This window comes from Bufo bufo, chromosome 1 (assembly GCF_905171765.1).
Source record: "Bufo bufo chromosome 1, aBufBuf1.1, whole genome shotgun sequence".
Taxonomy (NCBI): Eukaryota; Metazoa; Chordata; class Amphibia; order Anura; family Bufonidae; genus Bufo; species Bufo bufo.
In genome coordinates this window covers 241,315,114-241,334,353 of record NC_053389.1, presented here as the reverse complement: position 1 = coordinate 241,334,353, position 19,240 = coordinate 241,315,114, and the positions used below count along the sequence as shown (strand labels likewise).

The following is a 19,240-nucleotide window of genomic DNA, read 5'->3' as shown; positions in this document are numbered from 1 at the left end:
TTTTTCCGGCTTTACTCAGGTTCACTGTGGGTCACGTTTGCCCGTTAAACTGCGAGTCATCTATACGGTACAGCCGGGGCCTCACGGTTGCCCCTGTACCGGTTCAATTCATTTCACCAAACGCTGCACCAATGTCACTGTTTTCTCATACAAGTCACCAGTATTTCATTTCTGTCACGCCTTGTTCAGGCACAATTTGTCTACATGGTACCACCATTCCGGTCAGCACCCCTGCGGCAAGCATGCAGTCGGTTCCTGGGCAATCCCCCATTTCTGTTCATTTCGTTTCACCGAACGCTGCAAATGTCACAGCTTTCTCGCCGAGGTCACCAGCATTTCATTTCTGTCATGTCTTGTTCATGCGTAAATTTATCTACACCGTATCACCACTCCGGTCAACACCCCTGCGGCATGCAGGCAGTGGTTTCTGAGTCATCCACACGGTACAGCCGGGGCCTCACGGTTGCCCCCTGTACCGGTTCATTTCTTTTTCATCATACGCTGCACCAATGTCACGGTTTTCTTATACAAGTCACCAGTATTCATTTCTGTCACGCCTTGTTCATGCGCAATTTGTCCACACCGTACTACAATTCCGGTCAACACCTCTGCAGCATGCGGCAATGGTTTCTGGCCTAATCCCCCATTTCTGTTTCATTTCATAGACGCTGCGCTAATGTCACGGCTTTCTCACAGTCACCAGCATCTCTTTTTGTCATGTCTCGTTCAGCAATCTTCCCACAGGCACAACACTGCGGTCAGCACCCCTGGGGTCCAGGCTCGTTCCCCATTTCCTTTTCAGTCCATATCACCCCACAATCATCCACATTCATGCCCCCCCCCCCTCCTCATGTTCATGTGCACGGCTGCAGGAGCACAAATGCGTATGAGTTATTTCATATGGTACAGCAGGGCCTCACGGTTGCCCCTGTACCGGTTCATCTCACTTCATCAATACGCACCAATGTCACGGTTTTCATGCAAGTCACCAACATTCATTTCTGTCACACCTGTTTCATGCATATTCATTCACAAACCGCACCACCATTCCGGTCAACAGCTCTGGCAGCATGTGACCAATGGTTCGTGGATTAAATCCCCCCTTTTTTTTTTTTTCATGGTTCTTTTCACACACACTGCATCCATGTCACGGCTGCTCGCAGCAATCACCGGCAGCTCATTGCTCATGCCTATTCTGGCGTCTCCCCACAGGACCGTCACTCCGGTCAGCCCCCTGATGGTTCCAGCCCCATTCCCCATTTCTGGGTTTCACCCCTCAAACATCCAACATTCATGCCCTCCCCCCTCCCCTCCCCTCCCTCCCCTCCCCTCCCCTCCCTCCCCTCCCCTCCCCTCCCCTCCCTCCCCTCCCCTCCCCTCCCTCCCCTCCTCGTTTTCCAGGTACACAGCACAGGGGCCAGCTGCGGTACACCCGGCACACCCCCCATTCATTTCAAACTTCACTGGGCTTGCCGCGGCGCGGACATCCCCTCCCCACCGCCTCCTGCCTGTTTGCCACTCCTCCTGCCGCGCGGCCGATGGCGCCCGGCCGCGTCCTGGGGCCTGGTCTGCGCATGCGCGGCCGGGGTTCTGCGCATGCGCGGCGATTTCATCGGCGCATGCGCGGCGATTTCATCGGCGCATGCGCGGTGTCCCGGCGGCCGTGGGGGGACTCCGGACGAATGGGTTAAAAAAATAAATGGCTTTCACTTTTCCTATGCTCCAAAATGTCACTCCTTACAAACAGTCACATAATCCTCCAAGCATGTTCCACATGATTCATTTTCACTTCACCAACAACGTTCATGCCCCCCCCCCGGTCATTTAGGTGCGCTGTCACGGGGGCCAGCGGCGGTGCAACCTGCACCCCCCTCCATTCATTTCACCTCCACTGGGCTTACCGCTGCCCTGACATCCCCTCCCCACCACCTCCTGCCTGGTTACCGCTTCTCCTGCCGCGCGGCCGATGGCGCCCGGCCGCGTCCTGGTGCCTGGTCTGCGCATGCGCGGCCGGGGTTCTGCGCATGCGCGGCGATTCCGTCGGCGCGTGCGCGGTGTCCCGGCGGCCGTGCGTGCCGCTTCTGTTGCGGGGGGGGGGCGCCGTCGGACGGCAGGGGAGCCTTCCAGCACGCCCCTTACAGTCATATAACACCCCAGCAGCCCACACAAGAAAAGAACAATAAATAAAAAAAAAAAAAAAAAAAAAAAACGCCATCAAACACCTTTTGGAATAAACATGAAGATTATAAGCCAGGCCCTCTTGTCCAAAAATCAATGTATGATCTTATAAATGCTCTTCTGGCTGAAAGGGCATAACTTCCCATACACACACTCAGCTGCAAAGAGACTGTCTCAAAAGGGTTCTTCACCTTTTTGCTAACAATGATCTACCCTTTGGATAGGTCATCAGCTTAAAAAATAAATAAATAAATAAAATAATAATAATAATAATGGAAGCACTGGGGGGAGGAGTCATCGTCTGGTCATCCGGAAAAAAAATAAATAAATAAATAAAATATATATATATATTATAATTGTTTCATCATAATCAATAAATAGGTGGGAATTGCAGGGACACGGTCCAAATGTTCCATTAAATTGCCGGCACGCGCTTTCCGCCTGGGCATGGCCACACGGCACGCACTGGTCTCTTTTCACACCAGGCGCAAGCTGTCGTTTCATGAACAACCGCCATGATCCGCCCGGTCGTGTATATGTACCATATGCATTTGCACATTTCATCATACTATTTTTTGTCTACCCTCCCCCTTTCTTTTTTCAGGCGGTCAACCTATATTGTATTTTGCACTACCATGTATCCGGAGAATTTTTCTTACCACCAGGTACGTTCACCTGCTCATTAACAAAAGTCTTCCTTACATTTCGAATAATCCCGTTAGGGTCAGCGTGCTGGCTTTAGGGGCACCATCATCCCACTAGGTTACCCCCTTCCTGGCTTCGCCAGCAGTTAGTGGTCCCGCGAGGCCGACACCCCGCCTCAAACGTACAGAGGCACCCGCCCAACGCGCCACCTCGTTAGTAAGCCGCCTCGCGTGTTGCATAGAGAGGGCCTCACCTGTCACTCCCTTCCCCTAGTCCTGTCTTACAGTCACCGAGAGGCCAACGCTCCTGCCACTACCACAAGTGGCCTCATTAACCCCTCGCGCCAAATCATAGGTAGAGCCTCTCAAGCCGCTTGGCAATTAGCAGGGCCTCATCTGTCACCATGCAAGTATAATTTTTTCGCCGTCCGGCCTAGCTAGCCAGCACGATCCTGTGTTTCCCCAAGCTAATCAACTGTTTTGTTTTACTATATCTCTGGAAGGGAAAGAGAACTTCTCCCTACCTGGCACCCCTGCTAGATCCGTCACTGCTACCCAGGGAGACGGTCTAGCCAGTCCAGCACCCATCAGATCCTGGGCAATCCCGCGCATAACGACGGAGTCAAGGTGACGGCATGTTCCCTTCCCCGCCACGGCGAGGGAAGCAGAGCTTTTCCGGCTGCTGCGCACGCCAATCGATAACAGGGAGGCAGGGGAGGACCTAGCCAGTCCAGCACAGGGGATATACATACCATGCTGTCCTCCCTAAATGTCATCCATGTCTAAAGTCAACGCCAGGTTGGAGAGGCTGGAATCGGTCACTGCGACCCTCTCCTTGGCGGGGCCACCACCGGCAGCATCACCGGCCGGATTGCCAGTGATCACGTCGACCGTTAGCCTGGAGGACCAAGAAGTCAGCCCGACGCACATAATACTGGAGGAGGAACCGGGGGTACCCATCGCCACCAAGAAGACAGAAGGGCCAGACACGGTCATCACCTTTCCTGGGTACCCAGTTGGATTCAGCCAGTTTGCCATCCGGGAAAATCCAGGACATTCTCGCCCACATAGGCAACTACCTTCAACTCAGCACCGGCAACCGCAAAGAACTGCAGTCCCTGCTGGGCTCCCTGATCTTTGCCATGCGCATCCACCTCAGTGTCGCTCATTTATATCACGGCTCCTGCACCTCTCCCCTTTTCCTACACGACTCGCACAGGTTGTCCCTGGATGCCCACGCTGCAGGCAGGTCTGGGCATGTGGGGGAGATTTCGGTCCACCTGGAATGGCGGGAGCTTGTTTCTCCCTCAGCCGTCGGACTCTTCCCCCTCTATCTGGTCAGATGCGGCATCTACCACAGGCTTCGCGGCCATTTTTGGGAACGATTGGCTGTGGGGCAGCTGGCCTCCTGCGGTCCGGGGTTTGGAAGGATTCTCCACTGCCTCAGCGCTTTTCAAGATCTACCCCATCGTGGCGGCGGCCGTAGCATGGGGTCATTCATGGGCAACATGTCGGTCCGGTGCTATTCAGACAACCATACGACCTGCCAGTTCATCAACAGGATTGTTCCAAATCTCTCACAATCGTGAGGTTTCTGCGGAGACTTCCTTGGTTGGCCGCTTGCAATATTTTCTTCTTGCATTGTTTCCATGTCCCGGGGGTGGGCAATACGGCAGCTGACAGTCTGTCTCGCGTCAAATTTCAGGCATTTCATTAAGCTCTCCCATCAGCGTTACCCACGGCCTCCATCACTCCATCATTTCAAACAGCTCATTCTGGATTAGAAGGCATCATGCGGCATAGCCAGTCTTTGTCCCGCTTAGCACTATCAGACGATACACATAGAACATACGACAGAGCGTTCACACTATTCAACAGGTCCTGTTGGAACACAACATCACGCACCCTTTTTGTCATGACGTCTCTTCCGGGGTCGGCTTCTTTTTGCCACCTCAAACTCATGTCATACAACACCATCAAACCATATCTCACTGGCATTTCAACATCATATGCAATCATACACCCCAATAACATCAGCTTCATGTCCTCGCACCAGATCAAATCCATACTCAGAGGTATTCAGGAAACGGAACCCGCACGTCCAGCCCAGAGGCTACCCATAATCAATCATATCTTCAAAGCATTATCCGACTTACTGGACGCCACGCCTCTGGAAACAGATACCAACTCCATAATCAATACGGCATTTACTTGACCTTCTACGGATTCCTGAGTTCCGGGAAATTCACTACAGCCTCCACGACCCGAACCTCACCTTGTCTTCTTGTCTCCCACTTGTCAAACACATGGTTCACTACATCCTGTCCTTACCTCACTCCAAGAATAGTCAGCTCTTACCCGTCAACATTTCATATTACCCCACGCACAACAGATGGTGTCCAGTCAGGGTCCTGGATGCTCAAAATCAGCGTCACAAGTTCTACCCTCTCAACCGCTACTTCAACTACATGGTTCGGTACTCACCACCACCACCTTCATGACCCATGTCGGGTCATCCCTCACACAACTAGGCCTCAACGCAGCCAACTACTCAGGGCACTCCTTTCGCATTGGAGCCACGTCCACGGCCTCCAGTGCCAACATCCTCACTCATGGCATCAGGGGATTGGGGCGCTGGGAGTCATCCGCTTACGCGCAATACATTCCCCAATCCAACACAAGAGTTTAAGAGTGGCTTTCCAAAACATGTCGGGTCAAGCTATTGATACATCAATTGGCTACAATAAACTGGTTATTTCCATTTTTGCCCTCTTCTTTCTCAGGCCTACCTCATCCTCGGTTTCGGCACACCACAACCGACTGCACTCATTCCCTGCTTTCCCAGGGCTCTTCACTGTACTACCGTAAGCCCCTTACACAAGTATTAAGGCAGATTGCCTGGATTTGTGGGAGGGGCTGAGGTCCGCCTCCAGCCTATTTAGGGCACTCCCCTTACCTGGCTCCTGCATCATTGAGGTCTGAGCTTTGACCCTCCCACCACTCCACTCATTTACAACTCATTTCTTCCATATCTTTACCTTGGGTAGGCCCTCTTCTTTCTCAGGCCTACCTCATCCTCGGTTTCGGCACACCACAACCGACTGCACTCATTCCCTGCTTTCCCAGGGCTCTTCACTGTACTACCGTAAGCCCCTTACACAAATATATATATATATAATCTATGAATAATTATTATCCTCACCTCATACCTTGGTAATCTAGGAACATCCCTGCTGCACCCCCATAGGGACCTGTGAGGGGTAGGAGTATAGGTACGTGGACAGGGGGTCTCCACCATTAGGAGCCCTCCCTGGGCTGAGGCTATAGGATAGGGGTAGTTATAGGGACAAATATCCCCGTACACCAGGTTACCAATTACACTGAATGTGATTATAGGACACTATTCTGTTTGTATATTATTTATGTTATAACAAGTGGATTATTGCAAAAAATGCAAATCAGACATTGTATAGTTTATAACAATCTCTTTCTAACAAAGCTAGAACCAGCCCTGTACCTTACATGGATCCAGAGATCTCCACATTCATTGCTCTGGTAGATTTATATCAAGGGGAGCCTCTTTTCTGCTGCAGCTCAGAGGGCATTTCCATGCTGTCCCTGTCACAGCTCAGAGGGCATTTCCATGCTGTCCCTGTCACAGCTCAGAGGGCATTTCCATGCTGTCCCTGTCACAGCTCAGAGGGCATTTCCATGCTGTCCCTGTCACAGCTCAGAGGGCATTTCCATACTGTCCCTGTCACAGCTCAGAGGGCATTTCCATACTGTCCCTGTCACAGCTCAGAGGGCATTTCCATACTGTCCCTGTCACAGCTCAGAGGGCATTTCCATACTGTCCCTGTCACAGCTCAGAGGGCATTTCCATACTGTCCCTGTCACAGCTCAGAGGGCATTTCCATACTGTCCCTGTCACAGCTCAGAGGGCATTTCCATACTGTCCCTGTCACAGCTCAGAGGGCATTTCCATGCTGTCCCTGTCACAGCTCAGAGGGCATTTCCATGCTGTCCCTGTCACAGCTCAGAGGGCATTTCCATACTGTCCCTGTCACAGCTCAGAGGGCATTTCCATGCTGTCCCTGTCACAGCTCAGAGGGCATTTCCATACTGTCCCTGTCACAGCTCAGAGGGCATTTCCATACTGTCCCTGTCACAGCTCAGAGGGCATTTCCATACTGTCCCTGTCACAGCTCAGAGGGCATTTCCATACTGTCCCTGTCACAGCTCAGAGGGCATTTCCATACTGTCCCTGTCACAGCTCAGAGGGCATTTCCATACTGTCCCTGTCACAGCTCAGAGGGCATTTCCATACTGTCCCTGTCACAGCTCAGAGGGCATTTCCATGCTGTCCCTGTCACAGCTCAGAGGGCATTTCCATACTGTCCCTGTCACAGCTCAGAGGGCATTTCCATACTGTCCCTGTCACAGCTCAGAGGGCATTTCCATACTGTCCCTGTCACAGCTCAGAGGGCATTTCCATGCTGTCCCTGTCACAGCTCAGAGGGCATTTCCATGCTGTCCCTGTCACAGTTCAGAGGGCATTTCCATACTGTCCTTGTCACAGCTCAGAGGGCATTTCCATGCTGTCCCTGTCACAGCTCAGAGGGCATTTCCATGCTGTCCCTGTCACAGCTCAGAGGGCATTTCCATGCTGTCCCTGTCACAGCTCAGGAGGCAGACACAGAAAAAAAAAAAAAACAGTATGTGGCGCTATACAAGTGGCTATGCTAAATGTTTATTACAAAAGTATTTAGATGCATGTGCTGGTTTGAAAACTGTAGAATATTTTTTGAGGGACAACCCTTTAGGTCAGCTAAGATTCCCTATCATGGGAAACAGTCATGGGATGCCCCAGTAAAGTACAGTAGAATAACTGTTCATATATAGACAGTTACATTACCGGAGCGGGGAATCCTTAGGCTACCTTCACACTTGCGGCAGTGTGATAGGGTTGGGCAGTTCCGTCGCCGATCTGCCGCTGACTGAAAGCATTTGTGAGACGGATCCGGATGCGGATCCGTCTCACAAATGCATTGCAAGGACGGATCCGTCTCTCCGCTTGTCATGCAGACAGACGGATCCGTCGTGTATCTTTTTTCACATTTTTACCGGTCTGCGCATGCGCAGGCCGGAAGGACGGATCCGGCATTCCGGTATTTTTAATGCACTTTACATTCCTATGGGAAAAAATGCCGGATCCGGCATTCAGACATGTCTTCAGTTTTTTTCGCCGGAGATAAAACCGTAGCATGCTCCAATTAAAAAATGAAATGGGTGACGTCACCGCTAACGAGAGTAATACAAGGGGACAGAAGCTGTGCTCCCAAATGTTTCTGACGGTGCATCAGGGATAGCCTCCACCCACAGTAGTCCTTCTGAAATTGCTAAATCTAGCCATTCGGGACTTGTAGTTCGTTCACTGACACCATTACGACACAGATAGTCCATTTCCCTGGAATTTACAAATGAATGGTGAATATATTCATCTGCCCACTCAGCATTTGAGCTCTTGGAATTTGTAGCTCTACCATTGATATTATCAAGCAAACAGTTCCATTCCTGAATTCATTCCATTTGACATTAAGGTGTTAAATGAAATATCCAAAGTTATTGCTCTGGAAATGTTTCTACTGTAGTCACCCCCCGCCAATCTGGTCTTATTTTCTCAATTCCACATACACTTGTTACACATTCCACACAAAGCTTAATGCCGGCCGGGGCAGCTCCAATGGACTGAAGCAAATTGTGTGTCAGCATGTGCACCGACTACGGGTTCCAGCACACAGCACGGACGCAACGGTCACATTGATCTTTGGATTGAAGATTGGATTAATAGCTGGATTTAAGGTAATCCAATCCTGTGACTGTGAGTGGTGTGCTGTGTTGTTTTCCACTTTATGTACATGGGGGAATGCAGCTAACGGAGTACAACGACCTTAGTGACCCCCAAACTGCAGAGTGAATGGAGAAGTTTTCTGTGCCTAATAGGTCTACTACGCTGTCAGTGTGCCAAAGTGCCGTTTTTCCCTTTTGGACTATTTCACTATTTTAGTAGGAAGCTTTCGGATTTTTTTTATTGTGCCGAGACCCGTTACTAGGACTTGCAGCACCCACACCATCTCTGGTTGACTGTGTCTATTCGGTGATCATGGTGCTAGCTTTTGTAATTCCAACCAGGAAGAACCATAGTCTGCCTACTCCTGAGGAAGCCTAAGCCATCTCTGTACAGTATTAGAATGTATGGGCTCCGATCAGCCGAAGAAAGTTATTCGCGGAGTTGCGCGCGACTTTGTTGAATAACTTCGGGAATAACTTCCCAGGAACCCATGGTGCTCGGCGGTGTCCCGAATCTGGTAACACCGGTAGTCTGCTCCTCTGTCAGAACAGACTACCGTAGTTACCGAGCACATATATGAACCTACATGTAGGTGCTGAATGGGGAGGATATTTTGCCAAAAACTAAAATGCAATATAGCTTTTTTTTTTTTTATAAACTCCTCTACTTGTATCTACTGTATCTCAGATTTTAATGTCAGTACTGGAACTATTTGTGTCTGCCTGTCTCCATGTACTGTATGTGTAAGGGTACAGAGGGGTGTTAACCAGTTAGGGTTGTGTCTGACAATGGCAGCACTGACTGGATACAGTGAGACTGTGCAGGGACACCCCCCCCCCCCCCCCCGACTTGTTACCACCCCTCTGTACCCTTACTGCAGACTGCTAGCAATTCATTCATAACTTCTAGTAGAAATAATAAAGGAATGGCACAACACAGAACCATAAGAATAGATGCTCCAGAATTGTTATAACATGGGGAATGCATGAAGCTATTACAACAGGCATGTCAGGAGCGGTGACAGGTCCTTTTTAAGGCTACATGCACACGACCGTATGTATTTTGCGGTGCGCAAATTGTGGATCCGCAAAAAAAAAAATTTGAACATCCGTATGCCATCAGTTGTTTTTTTTTGCGGATCCATTGTAACAATGCCTAAAACGGACAAGAATAGGACATGTTCTATTTTTTTGCTGGGCTACGGATCGGACATACTGATGCGGACAGCACACGGTGAAATGAATGGGTCCGCATCCTATCTGCAAAAAAACACGGAAACAAACAACGTTCATGTGCATGTAGCCTAAGACTGTATTAGACAAGCAGATTATGCAGGCAATTGTCGAGAAGCAAGCTACAGTACATATTACATGCAGCAATCTCCTCCTCAGTATAAAACAGGAGTGATCGTTATGCCATCGCTTGTTCCCATACTAAATCATAGTTTACGGGCAGCAGATCCTGATTAGACACCACGATCTGCCTCCGGCAAACAACAATTTCAACCTGTTGAAAGATTGGGATTGCCCGATGACCAAGCGTTTACTCGTTCATCGGGTAATTGGTAGCAATATTACACTGCCAGATCACCAGTTACTATGAACACTCGGTAGAGATAATATGGCAGAAAATCTATCAGTTTAAGGGCTCATTCAGACGGTCACCTGCAGTCCGCAAAAAAGCGGATTAGATGTTGACCCATTCACTTCTATGGGGCCTTTTTCTTCTATTCCATGGCTCCGCTAAAAAATTAAACAGGTCCTATATTTGTCGGTGAAAATCAGAACTTGACCCCATTGAATTCTATGGGTCCACAAAAATATGCATCCGCATTTTTGAGGACAGCATACGGCCGTCTGAGTGAGCCCTTAATACAGGCTTTACTTTTATGAATGTACTTAAAGGATACGATTATTACTTGTACATAAAATGTGTCCGTCGTCTCGATACAAAGCATTTTCTTGTATGATGATGATTGACACCTTCTAATTTCAATAACACTATCCTCGATTCGATTTTCTAGACCATGTCATGTGACCTTCTGCTCTATTATCTAAAGTGGGCCTTTTCCATCATGGCTGCAGTCAGGGCCGGCCTTAGGTTCGATAGCGCCCATTCTATGACCCCCAGATACTAAAAAAAATCCTTTGGAAGATAGTTGGGACTCTGCCACCAGAATTTTGGACTATTATCTGCAGAAATACAGCCGATCACTATTTATTATCTTCCTACTTTAGTTTCAGAACAGTTGAAGTGCCAGAGGTTGCTGATCCCTGACTTAGGACACAAGGCTATATGGCACAGGAGCTGAAAGCGGACCTGTCACCTAAAATGTTACCCACATAAAGGCAGCATAGTTTGGGCATGAGTACTACTAGACCAAATGGCGTAGTGTACTACTAGGCCAAAGGGCGCAAAAATAGGTATGATCAAATAATGCACCAGACACATAGTTATTCGATTACTTCAGAGGAACTCCTACCCAGCAGTAAGGTTGTGGGCACAAATAGCAGATATGCTGTTGATTTTGTGTCCTGATTTGTGGGTAAAAATACAATAGCAACAAAGTGGATGACATTCTAGCAAATCTCGTGCACACATTGTGAGAAAAAAATCCACCAAAATTGACCTGCGGTGTGGGTTTTAAAGGGGTCTTCTGGTACTTAGATATTGATGACTTAGCCTCAGAATAGGTCATCAGTGTCAGATTGGAGAGTGTCCAACACCCTCACCATTCATCCGTTTTGGGCAGCCACCAGAAACGATACAGTGGGCGAAGCCAGAAGTACAAGGTTCCACCCACTGTGTAGCGGCCATGCCAGGGTACTGCAGCTCAGATCTCATTCTGGGAGCTGAGCTACAGTACGCCCGTGCCAGAGACTGCAGAATGGGTGGAGTCTTCCCTCAACTGTAGAGTTTCTGGGGCCGGCAGCTGCCTGAAACCGCTTATTGGCTATGGTGGCGCACACCCGCCAATCTGATATTTATCACCTATCCTACTTACGGGAAAACCTCTTTAAATACAACTTTTCCTGTATATCTTCTATTGTAGATTTCACCCCTTTCAATGTACCAGAGTGAAATATGCAGCGAAATCCACATATAAGACATACTGATCTTATGGCAGATTTACTGCAGATTTGTGACAAAATACATGACAATTTTTTTTCTGTATATGTGGACATACCATAGAGAAGCAGGGGTAGTGTTAGGGCCTATACACATCAGAGGTGGGCTTAGAACCCCCCCTTCCCCCTCTGTTAGTCATAGTGCCCATATTGAATTCCGCTCAGGTTTTTCCAGTGGGAAGGGAGTCATGTGATATATCATTCTCGGCTACAATTTACTCAGAAACACCTTGGAGGTTTCAATTTTGACCTATCTTTACCTGTTTAGGAATTAAGCAAGGTCAAGGTTTCCTAAAGTGCTTTATATGACGTGTTTGACAGGTCCATCATTCTGCCGAATGCACGTGGCTTAACGCTTAATCCAGTCTTTGTGAAAGTGGTGAAGAATTGCAAGTGATACTTTTTCACAGCACTGTAGGATTCGTCATTTCAGGTGAGCCATGTTATTTATTCATTCATTCATTTATTTTGCATATACAAGGGACTTTAAATGGCCCCAGAGATAAAAGTCCAAAAGCATGAAGTCCGGTGACCTTGGGGGCTACTCTGTCAAACCTCTATGCCCATGAAATTGCACATCTAGCCATCTGTGCTCAATGAGAAGAGTGAGTTCCCATGTTACTTTCAACAGGGTGGCGCACCTCCTTACTTGGCTGGGGCTGTACACAGAAGGAGGGCAATAGGACCCTCTTTTGTCCTCCGTCTGCCTAATGTAACCCTATAGACACATTTACATAGTTGCTGACTGTCCTGAATTTGTCAGGACTGTCTTTGATTTTCAGAGACAGTCCCCGGAAATTCTCGCTCTCTTGGGCCAAAACTGGGCTGGCTAATGATAACTTCATTCATAAATGGTTGTTCGGAGTTGGGGCATTCTCAGGGGGCTGGCTTTAGATGCCCTGAATTTACCAACTTAAAAATTAATATTATGTATTGTGGGGGTTTTAGCTAAGTCACTATTCACACACACAGGCGTCCATTTAGTCTTCACTACAGGCAGAGTTTATTCCAGCAAACAATAATAAACATGTCCAAGCTTTAGCTTAAGGCCTCTTTCACACTTGCGTTGTCCGGATCCGTCGTGTACTCCATTTGCCGGAGGTGCCCGCCGGATCCGTAACACCGCAAGTGAACTGAAAGCATTTGAAGACGGATCCGTCTTCAAAATGCGTTCAGTGTTACTATGGCACCTAGGACGCTATTAAAGTCCTGGTTGCCATAGTAGTAGTGGGGAGCGGGGGAGCAGTATACTTACCGTCCGTGCGGCTCCCGGGGCGCTCCAGAATGACGTCAGAGCGCCCAATGCGCATGGATGACGTGATCCATGCGATCACGTCATCCATGCGCGTGGGGCGCCCTGACGTCACTCTGAAGCGCCCCGGGAGCCGCACGGACGGTAAGTATACTGCTGCCCCGCTCCCCGCTACACTTTATCATGGCAAACAGGACTTTAGCGTCCTTGCAGCCATGGTAACCATTCAGAAAAAGCTAAACGTCGGATCCGGTAATGCGCCGAAACGACGTTTAGCTTAAGGCTGGATCCGGATTAATGCCTTTCAATGGGCATTAATTCCGGATCCGGCCTTGCGGCAAGTGTTCAGGATTTTTGGCCGGAGCAAAAAGCGCAGCATGCTGCGGTATTTTCTCCGGCCAAAAAACGTTCCGGTCCGGAACTGAAGACATCCTGATGCATCCTGAACGGATTTCTCTCCATTCAGAATGCATGGGGATTATCCTGATCAGGATTCTTCCGGCATAGAGCCCCGACGACGGAACTCTATGCCGGAACAAAACAACGCAAGTGTGAAAGAGCCCTAAAGCTTTCTTCAGCCCACCCATATTTGATAACATAAAGTCCCACACTCTGGGTTCAGTCCAAGCAGGGTAAAAAAAACTGTAGAATCTGAATTCTAGAATTCTGAGACCAACTCCCAGCCCAGCTTGTTCAGCTTTCAGATAGCCCATCCACACTTGATCTCCCTAGCTGAGATCTCCCCAGCATCTTTAACCACACCTTCAGGGAAAAAAAACTGGATAGAAACTCTATGGTCACTCCTAAAACCCGGACCCAAAATCCACTTTAATCAAAACCTCCCAGCAACCTAATGTTACTGGCGTTCTACTTCCCGGGTATTATATCACTGAGGAATACATCCTTAGTGAGACGTACCAACCATCCACGATTCTCCCCTCTAGGTTATTACAGTATGTATGTATTTGTATTAGGCCTCATGCACACGGCCGTTGTTGTGTCCGTTGTTCCGTTCTCCGTGATTTTCTGCGGATCCATTGACTTTCAATGGGTCCGTTGAAAACTCGGATAATGCACCGTTTGTCATCCGCGTCCGTGATCCGTGTTTCCAGTCCGTCAAAAGAATATGACCTGTCCTATTTTTTTCACGGACAACGGTTTGCTGACCCATTCAAGTCAATGGGTCTGTGAAAAAACACGGAGGCACACGAGATTGTCATCCGCGTCCGCGCATCCGTGTCCGTTTTTTTCCTATCATTTGCAAGGCAAACTTGACTTCGATTTTTTTTTCACTTTTCATGTCTGGTGATACTCCAAAAATCAAGGAAGACACACGGAAACAAAAAACGGAAACGGATCACGGAACAACGGAACAGCTTTTTGCGGACCGCAAAAAAATACTGTCGTGTGCATGAGGCCTTAGTATGTATTTAGCCTGTACATCAGGCGCTTTCCTATCATATACACCATACATACATATATCCCAAATGTTATATTAACATAGCCATAGATATCTGTGCCATACATAGGCATATACAGTACAAACATCACATCATATGCATGCATCATACACACATCACATAAACATACCATATATAAGACAATATAGAACTAAATACACATCTTCCCATGTGCCACCTCTCCTGTGCTCACCTGTATTCTATTGGCTGGATTTTCTTAGGATGGTGGGGTGAAGGCAGGAGGGGCCCTCAGTTAGAAATTGTAAAACGGGGTTGAGCGTGGGTAGGGTAGTTCGGCTTTCTAACCCCATGACCTCTGTAGGGCCTGGACGGATACAGGGATGTCCTTTTTAACAGCTCAGATAGCAGCACTGTGCTGTCTGAGTGTTAGTTGCAGGGATAAAGTCACCCTTCCAACTGACCCAAGGTTCGTTCTGCATTTCATTTTTTCAATCTCCGGTGGTAGGCAGGTACTGGGACGAGCCTCCCTTGCATCGCGGGTGACGCTAGGGAGGCTCATCCCCGTCTGCCATTGGCTGCTTCCCCCCCGACACCGGATGTTTTCATCCGTATACAGGGAGAAGTAGCAGCGGCGGTGCAGGAACCAGGAGCGGCGCAGGGAGCGTGGTAAGTATATTACCTGTGAGTGGCCCGGCACATGGGCGGGCTGTTTGTAAAATTGGATAACCCCTTTAAAGGTTTAAAATGTGTTTCTATGCACTTCCTGTGTGTATGCTGCAGAAGGCTGTTAAGTGGGGCTCTGTCACCCTCCCCATACGGAGGAGCAGGTCAGAACCGTGTGAGAGAGAGTAGTGAAAGGAAGCAAGCAGACAAACCTAAGCAGAGAATCAATCAGAGTGGAGAAAAAGTCTATAGAACAGCCTGTGAGGAAACAAGTGCATATCAGTTTTAGGGCTTTGGTGTCTGCAAATTGCGGATCCGCAAAACACATATACTGGCCATGTTCATTTTGCATTTTGTGGAACAGAACGTCCTGGCCTCTATATATAACGGTGCCATCCTTATTCAAAAAATGGACAAGAAAAGTACATGTTCTAATTTATTGCAGGTGCCGCGGAGCAGACATATGGATGCGGACAGCATACGGTGTGCTGTCTGCATCTTCAACGGCCCTATTGAAGTGAATGGGTCCGCATCTGACCTGCAAAAAATACAGATTGGATGCAGAAAAAAAATAAGTTTGTGTGCATCAACCCTTAAGAGGAGGTGCATGCAAAAAACACTGAGTAGATAACTTGTAGGAGAGACTTTTGGACTCCTCAGCTAACCTTCTTCTAAGAATTACAAACCTGCAGTGGGAATTTGTAGTACTGCATTGTCAGTACATAACTGAAGTGAGAGAAAGTAGGACTAACCCCTTCTACCCCGGAGGTTTTTTTGACTTTGAGTTTTTGTTTTGCGCTCCCTGCCTTCTCAGAGAAATAACTTTTATTTTTATGTTCACATAGGGCTTGTTTTTTGCGGGACAAGTTGTACTTTCCAACGCCGCCAATTAATATTGCATAGAATGTAGTGTGAAAAAAAAATCCAAAAAGGTGGTGGAATTGGGAGAACAAGGTTTTACACCATTTTACTGAGGTTTTTTTACGGCGTTCATTATGCAGTAAAGCTGACATCTTCATTCTCCAGGTCAAAACTTGAAAAAAATCTTTTTTGTTTTGCTGTCATTTTCTGACCCCTATAACTTTTTTTGTAGTTATGTGTGTGGAGCTGTATTAGAGCTCATTTTTTGGGGAGTGATCTGTACTTTTTATTGATACCATTATGGGGTGTGTACAACTTTATCACTTTTTATTTATTTTTTTGTGGGAGGAGAGCAACCAAAAAATAGCAAAACCTTTTTACCCTTTGTTTAGCCTTTTTCCATATGGGATTCATACTTACAATTTTTATTCTCATTTTGGGGAAAGGAGGGTGATTTAAATTTTTATGTTTTTTTACTTTTTTATATTTTAAAACTATTTATTTTTTTACATTTATTATAGTTTCCATAGGAAACTATAACAAGCAATCATTAAATTTAAGGCTCCATAGGAAACAGTGTGTAGAAGCCACCTGTCATTCACTAAGACAGGGGCTGCTGCATACAAGCTCCGGTTCCTCCGATTGCTGCATGTGGGATCCAGAGCATTACCAGAGTTGTGTGCTTCCGGTATTTAGCGTACTCAAATGCCATGGTCAGGAATTACCACAGCATTTGAGAGGTTAAATGTCTGCGATTGGCATAACCGCCAGTAGCAGACATTAGCCGCAGGTGCTTGCTGTATGAAACAGCAGGCACCCGGTTGATATGGCGCCTGCATCCGCTCAGGGTACTGAGGGCACAGCACTACTGTAAGGGAGAGGTACAAAGCAAGCAGTACAACTATAATGGGACAGCACTACTGTAAGGGGCAATAATGAGGTAGTATTAGTGTAAGTGGGCATGACTAATGTGTAAAGGCACTCAGTGAGCATGACTACTGTGTAGGGGCACCAAGGGGACTTTCCATTGTGAAGGGGGCACTAAGGGGACATAACTACTGTGAAATGGGTACTAAAAGGGCATGACAACTGTGTGGGGGCATGACTACTGTGTAGGGGCACTAAGGGGATATTCTATTGTTAAGGAGGCACTAAGGGGCATAACTACTGTGAAGGGAGCACTAATGGAGCATGACTACTGTGTGGGTGCACTAGGGGGTCATTCTACTGTAAGGGGCACTAGGAGGGCATAACTACTGTGTGGGAGAGTAAGGGGGCATGCAGGGCCAGGGCAGCATACTGTAGTAAACTTTTGACTACTCCTCCTAAAGTAAAACTGAAAAAAAGACTAAGAAATTAGTGTCAGGTGGTTGCTGCCAAGGTCAATAACATTATTATTTTTCTTTTCTTTTCTTTTTTTTTCAATCTAAGTTCCCTATCAGTATGTCTGTAGTGTGGGAGGAAACCCACGCAAACACGGGTAGAACATTCAAACTCCTTGCAGCTGTTGTCCTTGGTCGAATTTGAACCTAGGACTCCAGTGCTAAAAATTGAGCCACCATGCTGCCCCTTAATGGGGCTGAGCTGCAACTAGGCCACGTGACTGATGTACCGTGATGTCTTTGGCCTTGGAAGATGCTGCGGTGCTCAAGGCCTCTTCTAACAGCTGATCAGCAGAGGTCCCGAGTGTCGCACCCCCATAGATCTGATACTGATGACCTATCCTGAGGATGTCATAAATATCTATTCCTGGATCACCCCTTTAATAAATGCACTGAGCAGAATAGGGCCCAATTCTGGCCCCTGAGGTACCCCACTAGTGATAGTGACCCAATCTGAGTGTGTACCGTTAATAACCACCGTTTGTTTTCTAACACTGAGCCAGTTACTTACCCACATACACACTAACCTTTAATGTGGCACGGTATTAAATACTTTGGAGAAGTCCAAATATATGACATCCAATGACTCATTTGGTCCAGTCTAGAACTTACCTCATCATATAAACTGATAAGATTAATTTGACAGGACCGAATCCTCAATAACCCATTCTGATATGGTGCTCCACACTTATACTCCAGGATAGCATCTCTTAGAAAACCTTCAAACACAGGATAGCATCTCTTAAAAAACCTTCAAACAGTTTACCCACACAGATGGTAAACTTACCAGTTCATAGTTTCAGGGTTCATATTCTGAACCCTTTTTGAACACTGGCAACACACTTGCTAAGCGCCAATCCTGTGGAACAAAACCTTTCATTATAGAGTCTGTAAATATCAGAAACAAAGGGTATTATAGATTTTCTGCCCGATTATCGCTAACGAGCATTCGTAGTAATGCTCGTTAGCGATCATCTTGCTGTGTAATACTGCCGTTGATTGCATGATGAACGAGCAAATGCATCTATTAGCTGTCTATCGATCGTGCTGTCTAATTACAATCTGACGCAGCAAAACCAATGTAGAGCATGGGAACGAGTGATGGCATAGCGATCACTCCTCTCCATCCTGAGGAGATCACTACATGTAATAGTAGCTGTCTCCTCAGCAAGCGAGCAGACGATTGCCGGGAAAAACGCTCCCCTGCCGACAATCATCTGTGTGATCGGAGTATCTAAGGGTTTGTCTATTACATTACTTAAGGGGTTATCTAGGTTCAGAGCTGAACCCGGACATACCCAGAATTTCACCAAGGCAGCACCCTGCTCCAGTTCATGCTCCGATGCTCTCCTTTGCTCTGCGCTGAATCGCGCAGGGCAAAGGCATTTTGTGGAGTTCCGGTGACGAATCGGGCTCTCCTTCGGGCTGCCAGGCGGAGGCTTCCACCCAGCAGTGAGCCCGGTGACGTCACCGGCACTGATGGGCGGGCGTTAGCGCTGCCCTAGCCTGTAAATCGGCTAGGACAGCACTAAAGCCGCCCATCAGACCTTGTGACGTCACCGAACACACTGCTTGGCGGAAGCCTCCGCCCGGCATTGTCTTATAGTAAATACCGTATTTTTCACTTTATAAGACGCACCCGATGATAAGATTTTAGAGGAGGAAAATAAGAAAAAAATTATTTTCAGCAGACTTCATATCAGATCCTCAGATCAGCCCTCCATGTCAGAACCCCATCAGACCACAGATAAGCTCTTAAGGTAATACCTCCATCAGACCTCAGATCAGCCCTTAAGGTAATACCCCCATCAGACCACAGATTAGCCCTTAAGGTAATACCCCCATCAGACCACAGATTAG

The 19,240-nt window shown here is 47.7% G+C and overlaps 1 protein-coding gene across 3 annotated transcripts in view; it reads left to right on the top strand.

Annotated features, from left to right (window-relative positions):
• Positions 1-19,240, top strand: part of LOC121005272 (solute carrier organic anion transporter family member 1C1-like) — a 175,281-nt gene that overhangs the window by 8,271 nt on the left and 147,770 nt on the right. For 2 of the 3 annotated variants that reach the window (XM_040437923.1, XM_040437907.1), the window contains exon 2: positions 12,123-12,234. The gene's annotated coding sequence lies outside the window, so the exon portion shown is untranslated. Of the gene's footprint in view, positions 1-8,555; positions 8,685-12,122; positions 12,235-19,240 lie in introns of those variants that run through there. The other variant, XM_040437915.1, reaches the window with a different exon arrangement.